This window comes from Falco biarmicus, chromosome 11 (genome assembly GCF_023638135.1).
Source record: "Falco biarmicus isolate bFalBia1 chromosome 11, bFalBia1.pri, whole genome shotgun sequence".
Classification (NCBI taxonomy): Eukaryota; Metazoa; Chordata; class Aves; order Falconiformes; family Falconidae; genus Falco; species Falco biarmicus.
The window spans coordinates 26,990,294-27,000,146 of NC_079298.1; the positions used below are offsets into that span (position 1 = coordinate 26,990,294).

The 9,853-nt window shown below is 34.9% G+C and overlaps 1 long non-coding RNA gene across 1 annotated transcript; it reads right to left on the minus strand.

Annotated features, from left to right (window-relative positions):
- Nucleotides 1-212: 212 nt before the first annotated feature.
- Nucleotides 213-9,451, minus strand: LOC130157280 (uncharacterized). The gene is made up of 4 exons (XR_008824767.1): nucleotides 9,366-9,451; nucleotides 8,838-8,920; nucleotides 7,161-7,237; nucleotides 213-1,219 (listed from the first exon to the last, which is right to left on the minus strand). It is a non-coding gene; the product is annotated as an uncharacterized LOC130157280 (long non-coding RNA).
- Between the last annotated feature and the right edge of the window lie 402 nt (nucleotides 9,452-9,853).

The window sequence follows — 9,853 nt, forward strand, 5'->3', positions numbered from 1 at the left end:
AACGGAATGGTTTGACTTGGAAGGAAGATCATCTAGTTCCAACCCCCCTGCCATAAGCAGGGACGCATTCCACTAGACCAGGTTGCTCAAGATAATGTAGTCCCTATTTTGCACGGGCAGAGAAAAAATAATTAAATATAATTATTTATTCTTTATCTATTATTTATTTAAACTTTCAAGCTTAAATGAACATTTTCACAACCCTTATACTTCTTCCTCTAGAATTAGTCTTTGTAACAGTTACAGTGACAAAAATGATGACTTTCAGAAAAGACAAGTGAAGTAATTAAAACATCTGAGGAGGGAGAAAGTTTTTTAGAATGACTTTTTGGGTTTTTTTCCTCTCCCACAAGGTGTCCCTCACGATTTCTAACAAACAGGAAAAATGTCACTGCACTGCAAGGCTCAAATCGTCTACTATTGAATCACTGTAATCTTTGATTTTGTCAAAGAAAGTTTCTAGATACAGTATGTACCAGCATAAAAAACCCACTAAATCCAGATGGCATAAATGAGATTTGGATTGAAGTGGTTTATTGATTTATTAAGGGTGTCATTAACTGGTAAACAGCGAATCAATCATTGAGGATCACAATTTCAGCAATAAGACAGATACAATGTTAATAGAGATCTACAAATTTCTAAACGTCCTTTTGTAAGTAATGATAAAAACTTCTAGCTGCACACACACACACTCACAGCTGTAAGACTCCCCCACTTCTAGGGGTGCAGGTTCCCATATTTACACATACTGCCTGTGAGTGCCCCAAAAGTCACATGCTGGGGTGGCTTCTGCCAGTGTCAAAACGTATTTAAACTGCTGCTCTGTTATCCTGTTCTCACTCCAAGGTCCCTTATGATTGTTGCATACTTTCCATGCACCTTTCATGATTCTTTTCAAGGTACTTCTTCACTGTTTCAAAGTCTTTTTGTAATTCCCTGGTTGCTCTTCAATCTGGATGATGGTCATCATCATCTTCAGCAGCATCACTGTTTGGGCAAATCCTCTCAGACATTTTTGGCTGTTCCAGTCACACAGAGTTACTCCCACATCACTTCTTGTCAGCTGTTGTTATCCAGGCCAGTGTGTAGGCCTCCTTCCCTGCCCCCAACAGTGCACATTACTTTTTAGCTCAAAGATGGAATGCACACAGCATGAGAGAAAAAAAAGTATTTGGGAAAGAAAGTGAAGTGGGGAAGGCAAAGGAGTAGATCAAACCTGCAAAAATAGATATGAATATAAGGCTCACTTGCATTGAGTCATTCAGACCTAAAATTCATAGTATCTTTTCATAATTAAACGTAATGAATATAATTTTTATAGTTACATCCTTAGTGATTCAGATTATAAAAACACATCACTAAAAGTGAAAGCAATTTGAAATAAACCAAATAAGCTTTTTCAATAATAAGAACGAAGAGACTGTATTAAAGCTGCATGTATTTCAGTTTCTTCTCTTCACCAGTTTTGTTTTTTGTTGACTGTAGAACTATTCCAATCCAGTGGGCTTCTTAATGAAAGTCAAGTTCATCAGTCCTGGTGCTACCATCTGTGTTATTAAAGCAATGCTTTTTCAGTAACGAAAAGGGTTTTTGTTAGATATAAGTAGGTAGGACTTAAGTGTACAGTATATTAATTATTGAACATATAAGAATATACAGGACAGTAATTTCTTTGAGGAATATTGGCTCTGATAGCTTGGTCTTTGAGGAAAGAGTTGGACTGAAAGGTCTTTTTTTCCTTCAGTACATGTATTTTGATTGGATTGGGAAAAAAAAAAAAAAAAGCTAGGTGAGCCCAGGAAGAATTTCTATTAGTTATCCAGTTGTGTATATCACACATTAATCATTAGAAGACAAAACAGAGGGAAAGAATATTATAAGCATTTAGTTGAATAATTACCAAATTTATTTTTGAATCACTTTTTGCAACGGCGTAATTAAGGTTCAAAAAATGTAGACTACTGTACTCTGACTCACTTCTTATTACAAAACGCAGAAGGAAAGTAAGATTTATTGTGCATAGCTTCTCTCCAAATGTACTAATCAGAATCCAGGTTTCCTGTTTAGAAAAAAACATGATGGGAACAATTTAGTGACTTCTAACTCCTGCTTAACTTCAGATCAAATCTTCTGTCTAAGCTTTTTAAATTATGGAGCTAGCTGGAATGTAACATATGTTATTGTTGATATTGCTTATGTAGAAAACGTCTGACACAAAGCAAAATGAATAGTCAATTTTTAAGCAGTGTAAAAACCATACAATAAAGCACCTTATTTTACTGGTGCCACAACGACGACATTGTTACCAATGTAATTAACAGCCTATGGGTCTAAAAAACCTCATTAAGTCAGCTGAAATACTTCTATGGCCTTTCAAAATAGCCTGCTCCAAACTTCTCCAAATTACTCGTGTATATCAACACAGCGAATATTTTCTTCGGCATCAATTATTTTTACCTTGCTTTCTAAAATCAGGACATTATGACAAAAGAAACATAATTGGTGTACTTAGTCAAATATGCAATGTTTTTAGAATTAGCCTTCAAACATTTATGGCTTATCAAGGGAAGATATAATAATTGATAAGCAAGAATTTTCATAATTGACACTGAATATTGGGCATTTTTTATTCCATACACTGACAATGCTGTCAGGGAAGACTTGCTCTGAATATCTATGATGTGCTTTTTTTCCAGTAGTCAATCATAATCAACAACTCTTGAAGTAGTAATAGTTCAAAATGGCCCCAAGGCTCCATAAAACAAGAACTGCTGAGCTCTGTGACCTTGATCTTTAGAAAAGGTAAAAAGTTTTGAGACCGGATCTGAATAGTAATGTTGATGAGATGCTATTTAAGAGCTTCAGAATTTTCAAATATAACATGTAGGAATTTTGATAAAAGTGTTTAATAGATTCTTAACTTATTGCAGATATTGGTGTCTGTAATTAGATGTAATTGGATCTAGATTTCAGTATACAGCCACTAAAGAAACAAGATAAATGCTGCAGGAAATGTAGTATGACCTTTTCATTATTGCTTTGTCAGTACATCTGTCAAGAGACTTTTCCTCTATTCCAGAGCAGTCAGACATTGCAACGAACTGCAATAAGGTATAGCTTGTTCTTGGTAAGAAGCCAGACTATGTTACCCAGTAAGGTTCATAATGTACTATAGTCAACAAGATACAAGGTACATACTAAACCCAAATTTGCCTTTTGAAGTAGTAAAGGTCAACAATTTACTGCACTTTAGAAAGGTAGATATGAAAGAACAGAAAAAAACCTCTGCATTTTCCACACCCCTGTTAATATTATTTGTGATTATACTCTAGAATTTTTATTACACAGAACTATTTCTGAAAAAAATTTAATAAGCAATTTTGTAACATCAGCAATGAAAGGCAAATGAGAAACGGCAAGATTTGCAGAAGAAAGAACAGACATAGGCAGACATAGTTTTCTCACAAAAGGAAAAAATTGGTTAGATTTATCGCATTCTGGAGAGTATAATAGTTATGACATTTTTTAGGAAGCTGCTAAAACCATTCTGTCTTCTCAGGTTAAAAGGAATAGTTTCAGAGACAAAAAAAAGCATGTCAGTCCCCAAAAAATTAATAACCTTTTTCAAATGCTTGTTATATAGTAGAGAAAAAGTGACAAACAGAACATGTTCCAGTATACACGTACACATTTTCTAGTCGCTTCATATTACTTCTGAAAGAGTTGCAAAGAGTAAGAAAAGTACAAGACATGTCAGTGGATTGACAGTCCTCTCTATTGGGAATGTTTTAGAGGCTTGCCAATCAAAACCATCATGGCTATAGATTAAGCTAAGACTTAACAGTAATTACCTGCTGCAGCAACACATCCTTGGACAAATATTTGCTACTCATGAGTATTTATGTCTTTATTCTAAGGAATATACAATTGTGACATTTAGAATATTCTTAAACTTTTTACTGGAAATGAAATGTATTTACATTACAGTTGTCTTTCTCTATTCTCCTGGTATTTCACTTAACCTGTTACATCTCTCATTTAATTAAATTACCTAAAATCTTGCAACTGATTATATGCATAGACTGTTAAGCCCAAAGGATGCCCTTTGGAGACTTTCTACCTCTCATTCTACATCTGAGGCATGAGACTACATTCTTTGGAAAAGAAATTATCTGGTGCAAGTTTCTGGATTTCTTTTTTTAAGTGGAAGAAATAATTTTTTTTATAACTTCCTATTTCACTGGATGTCTTCAATTTTCAGAACATACAGATGGCAGGACATATTTAGCAGAATGCAGCCAGTTATTGAAACATTGTGGGTTCAGCCCCACATTATCAATGCTACAGGATGGCAGAGACCAAAAAGCTATATATATAAGCACAAGTCATCATTCTAAAGAACAATTAATTTCAGGAATCGTCAAGTCTTGTTTACTAGTACACCAGGGAAGAAAGCAGGAAGATTGCTTCCCAGGGTGACATTAAGTACCATTGAGTAATGACACTGTGATTTAGCAAGTACTTCCTTCCTTGTTTAATTCCATGTAACATTTCTAATGCTTTCTGATTCTTCAGTCAGCCCATTCCCATCCTCCCCCAACCCCCTTACAAAGAAGCACCCTGGAAGCCATGCTCAGTTACAGCCCAGTGGCTTGGTTTATTGCCATTTTCTGGAATGGAGTCACACTTTGATATGTCCAGCTACTATTATTTCCTTAAATTTTTCACACAGTGAGTAAAACTGAACTTTCTAAGGCAAACACCTATAGGGCTACTGCAGCTCTCTCTGCTGTGAAAGGTTTTAGTGACACATGATTTTGAGAGCTTAACATCCTACAGATAGTTTACAAATGAAATTGCTCTCAGTGAGGAGAATACAGATTCTTATCTCAGCAATTAAATCATGCTTAGTTGCAAACTTAAACCCTGTGATTTCTCTCCTCGGCTTGACTTGACTCAATAAAATGGACTTAGAAGCACAACAATCTGCAGTAGTCAGGAGGGATCTTAGAGTGAGAAAGGGATAACAGAGCAGCCATCTGAACCTGGTCTAGCACTGGCAGAAGTCGCCCCACCAGTACTGCAAGCTCTGATTAGGGCAGGCAGAGCATCCTCCCCCTTGAAACCCATAAGCAGCCTACATCCAGCTAGAGGAGTGACAACGCAGGGTGCGGCGCAAGGGACCCAAACCTGGGTGTGCACATGTGACTGTGGTGCCTTTCTCACCAGCATGTGGACTGGCAGGGAGCAGCAGGGGTGCACATGGGGCTGGGGTACACAAAACTCCAACAGAAGATACGCATAAATAGGGGAACCTCCAGAAGTGGAGGGGGCTGCTTGCAACTCACATGGCCTGCAAGAGGGGGAGCGTGCACCTACTAGTGAGTGTCTGACGAGAACATTTGAGGAGTAGTCACAAAAGGTTTAGAAAATTTTATGTCTTCATTAACATTTCGTGCACACTACTGTAGCTATCCTGAATGACTGGCTCACTGACAGACAGTTAACAAGGTGTCATTAATAAATCATTAGGATGCCCCAATCCTTATTTATTCAGCCTACCTCTCATTTTTATTATATACAAAGCTCTGCTCTGTGTACATGAATAGCCCTGAACAGCCGTATGACACAGCAGAATGGGAAGGAAAGATAACTATACTACTTCTCCCTACTACAGGTATTTATCCTGGCTTGAAAACTGTGCTAGTAGACCTTAAAGCTCTGCACTCGTCTCCAAAAATGTCAGCATACTCACAGCTATCTGCTGCCAAAGTTAGATAAAAAAAGGAATGAACATATAGAGGAGCTCTTGAAGATACCTTTTACCAGGGCCCTTCAAGTTTTTTCAAGTAGTCCTTAGAACAATTAAGTTCTAAGTAAAGCAGGTTCTGACAGGGCTTGTAGCTAGGGTAAATAGATTACTACCTTCAGAGGACAAAACAGAGATCTGAGATCACCTACAAAGAGAAAATGAGAAGGATTTATTTCAGTAGAATTTATTTAATCTACCAAAAAAAAGCTTTACATTGATTAAACTGTTAGCACATGAGGCTAACTGAATTTACAAAAGAAGGCACTTTTAAAAAACACTCTAATAATAACCTGACAAAATCGGGGTAGAGTAACACTACAGCTGTGGTATATTGTTCATAATTTGTACCATTTGAGTGTAGACTTCATGTTTAACAGAAAGTAATTCTCTAACCAAACAGGAAGTAATGGAGTTAAGGTGAAATCTCCTTGATGTAAATAATATAGGTCAGTCATAATGATCCTTCAGATCCTGGAATACAGCTACCTGCCTAATACTTTACATTCCTCCTACCACTGCTAATGTTCCTCTCTTTGCTATGCAGGGGAGGTTTTTTTCCTCAAGCTTAATTATATTTTAACTGAAAGGTTATAAATATGCAGTATTTATAATCACATTTTCATGAAACGCTGGAAATAGGATGAAATCAGTTCCAGAAGAATTAAATAATGAGAAAATGTAACTCAAATAAATCAATTCTGTTTAATATTTATTGTAACTTAATGTAGGAGTCACTAACTTTGAATTTGCAAAATATTTTATAACTTGTGTTTTATCAGTTATTACTGCTGCATATTAAGTCTTCATGTGATTTGTTAGCCTTTTTCTCCAATGTTATTAAAGTGTTCCACAAAGCCTGAACAGCTTTGATTACTTTCTAGAGAGGAATAAGTAACCTATATCAGCCAGTTGCTACAAATTTCATCTGCAAGAACCATGTACAGAAAAAAAACCCCACAGTAGATACAAACATTTAAATTTAAGGGGATTCGGTTATGAAATAAACCTGCAATAGTGAGTAGCTGCACAGTCTTTGACAGTTGTCTTTTATATTATAATAGAACTTTCTCAATGACACCCCTATCACTAACATTGTCATACTGTAAACACCAGTCTCTTGGTATGGTATCTCAATATATACAGCAAACAAACTGAGACAGAAAAGTACCTCAAGCAAAACATTTGCTTCAGGATATCGTGAGTCCCTTAAGGTCCCTAAAGACTTTAATATTACTTTTAATCAGATGTCAATTAGCAAGTTCCTGAAGTTTGGATCTTGATTATAGCCAAACTAATACTCTGACCAGTGACTTTCTCACTAGAAAGAAATGAAAGAATTACTTACCATAGTTGCAGATACATAAAGACTGAGACAGAGATCAATGCAGTGGAAAAACCATCACGAAAAACAATCTTTATTATCTGGTAAACCAGGCACAAATGAAAATCTCTTAATCTTTCTTAATGGCTAAATGTATACTTTTTAAATAATAATAACAACAATAACAATAATAATAACATTAATGATTATAAATAATAATAATTATTATAAAAATAATAACAGTAGTAGTAGTAGTAATAATAATAGTAGTAGTAATAATAATAATAATGATAGAAAACTGTAGGGATAGGAAAATGTACTGGGGAGAAGTAACACCAAAAAGAGCCCTGGGAATCATCAGCCTAAGTTCACAACACGACAATGCAGCAGGAGGTACTAAGTGTAAGCTTTTGTTGCATATTTAAGAGATAAAACAGCTAACTTGAGCCTTTACTTAACATGATGTAAATTGCTATTGCAGTAGTGCCCAAAGTTCACAGTGAAGAAAAAGTTGCAAAAATTTGAAGGGTTCAACTGTAAAGGTCATTGAAGATTTTGAAAATTTGTAAGACTGAAGCATTTTGGTGATTTATTTTACTCGAGAAAAGATGAAAGACTAACGTAATAATAATGTATAAATAATGATATGGAGAATAAAAAGGTGAAGGAATTCAACTTCCAAAAGTTCTTACTTTATGTTATTTAAAGTTCACATCTAAACATTTTGGTTTTCTCCTTTTTTATAGGGCAAGAGGGAGGAAGGGATTAATGCTAGTACTGCAGTTCATACATTGACTCTTTGCTGTAACTCCTCTGATATGGTAAGTAATACATACATTACTGCAGTTTGTATGGTGGAGATTTAAACTACTCTCACACAGCAAGTGTAAGCAAAATATTCCTTTTTTATAATAAACTTATATCTATAAACAAAACTGAACTTATATTCAGTACAACACTTGTTGCATACAGATGAGTTCTTCATGTATATATTTATATATAAATACATATATCACATATTACTGCCTGCTTTCATGGATAAACAGGTTTTATTTAGATTAGTGAAACAAATTAATTAATCTGCACAGAAAAAATTACAGTGTAAAATGTCTGGAAAATTACTGTAAATTTGCATTTAAGAACATCAAAAGGCATAAGGTTTGTTCCTTCTTATTAAAAAATACCTTGGATCCTTGTTTCAAAATCTTACAGAAATAAAATCAACTTTAACACTTGTAATTTCAGAGATGCAGAAACCAGAGAAAAGAACTGTAGAAATTTTAAACTCTATGAAGATTAGATATCGGACCTTTTTCTCCAAAATATGTTCCAGAATAATAAAAGTTTTTGTTGACAGAGATTCTTTGTGACTCCATAGTCTAATTTCTGACCTGGATTTCATGAGTTTAAGCTAGTATGTAAAATATGAGGCAAAGTGTCAAAGAAAGAATAAGGCTCAGGGCAACAGTGACAGCTTTAGAAAAAATAAAAGCAATTCAGAAGAAATTCTGTTAAAATTAAATGGAAATTTGAACTACTGAAGCCATGTAACATGAAAGTAAGTAACAAGTGCTGTGTGCTCTTCATGTAGTGAAACTTGACAACAGACATATGTATAAGGACATCATAAAACAAAGGGATCTGCTTCAATATCATTTCAGATGATCTTTAAGTATGGACCTCTTTGAAAAAAAACCTTACCTCTAGCATTATATCCCGAGTTATCCATTCATAACTGTGATTCTACAGCACACACGGGAAAACAGCCATCGTGGAAGTATGGTCTAAAATGATTTAGAATAATGAATACTAAAAACATGCCGACAAATTACTGATCAGTTTGATTCCACCATAATTATCATCAGTGAAACTGTTGTGAAGGAAGCAATAGCATCAGTAAGTAGACTCATGGAAAAGCATTCAGTACCAATAAACAACCTGAGGTTCAAATACCTGATGTATTATTTAGTAAAACTTTTTGTAAAAAGAAAACAAAACCCCCAACCACTACAGAATCTTACCGTAACTATCACCGAACTCTAAATTGCTTTTTTTAAGCTGATAAATAACTCTGAACAGATTGTGATACTGTTTGTTGTTTTTTTAAGCACATTCTCTACAATTGAGAGGCACACCAAAAATTAAAGAAAATGTTTCATAATTTGGCTTAACAGGAATTTAGCCTGTATAAGAAAAAAGCATAATGAAAATAACATCACTGCAGCTTACCTGAGAACTAAGTATTACAACACTTGCTTCTGACAAAGCATCAACTTGACCAGATCCCCTTATTACAAAGTGTCAAAGCAGAGCTGTCAGGAAAAATGTTCAAAATAATTGATTAATACTCAAATAACTATTATTAAGTATGTTTAACTATCCTAAAAATAGGAAGCAATCAAAAACAAGGAAGAAAACACAGTGGACCAATATTCCACATCTAGTTAATTAAAATCTTACCTTTTCCTCCCACTGACTCACAGAGGTAAGAGCTGGTAATTTTTAGATGCTTTTGTTAAATTAATACAGACCAAGCTTCTCTCTACTTTCATTTGGTAGCCTCAGGATGCAATTACCAGGAATTATTTAGGAGCATTGAGAAACTGCTTGTAATTGGTGATTGTACAGATTTTTGACCATAGTAGCACTTTGCCTCCTTTCCCTTTTGGTTGTGACAGAGAAGCCTCAAAAAAAATCTGAGTTTGAAACTGAAGATA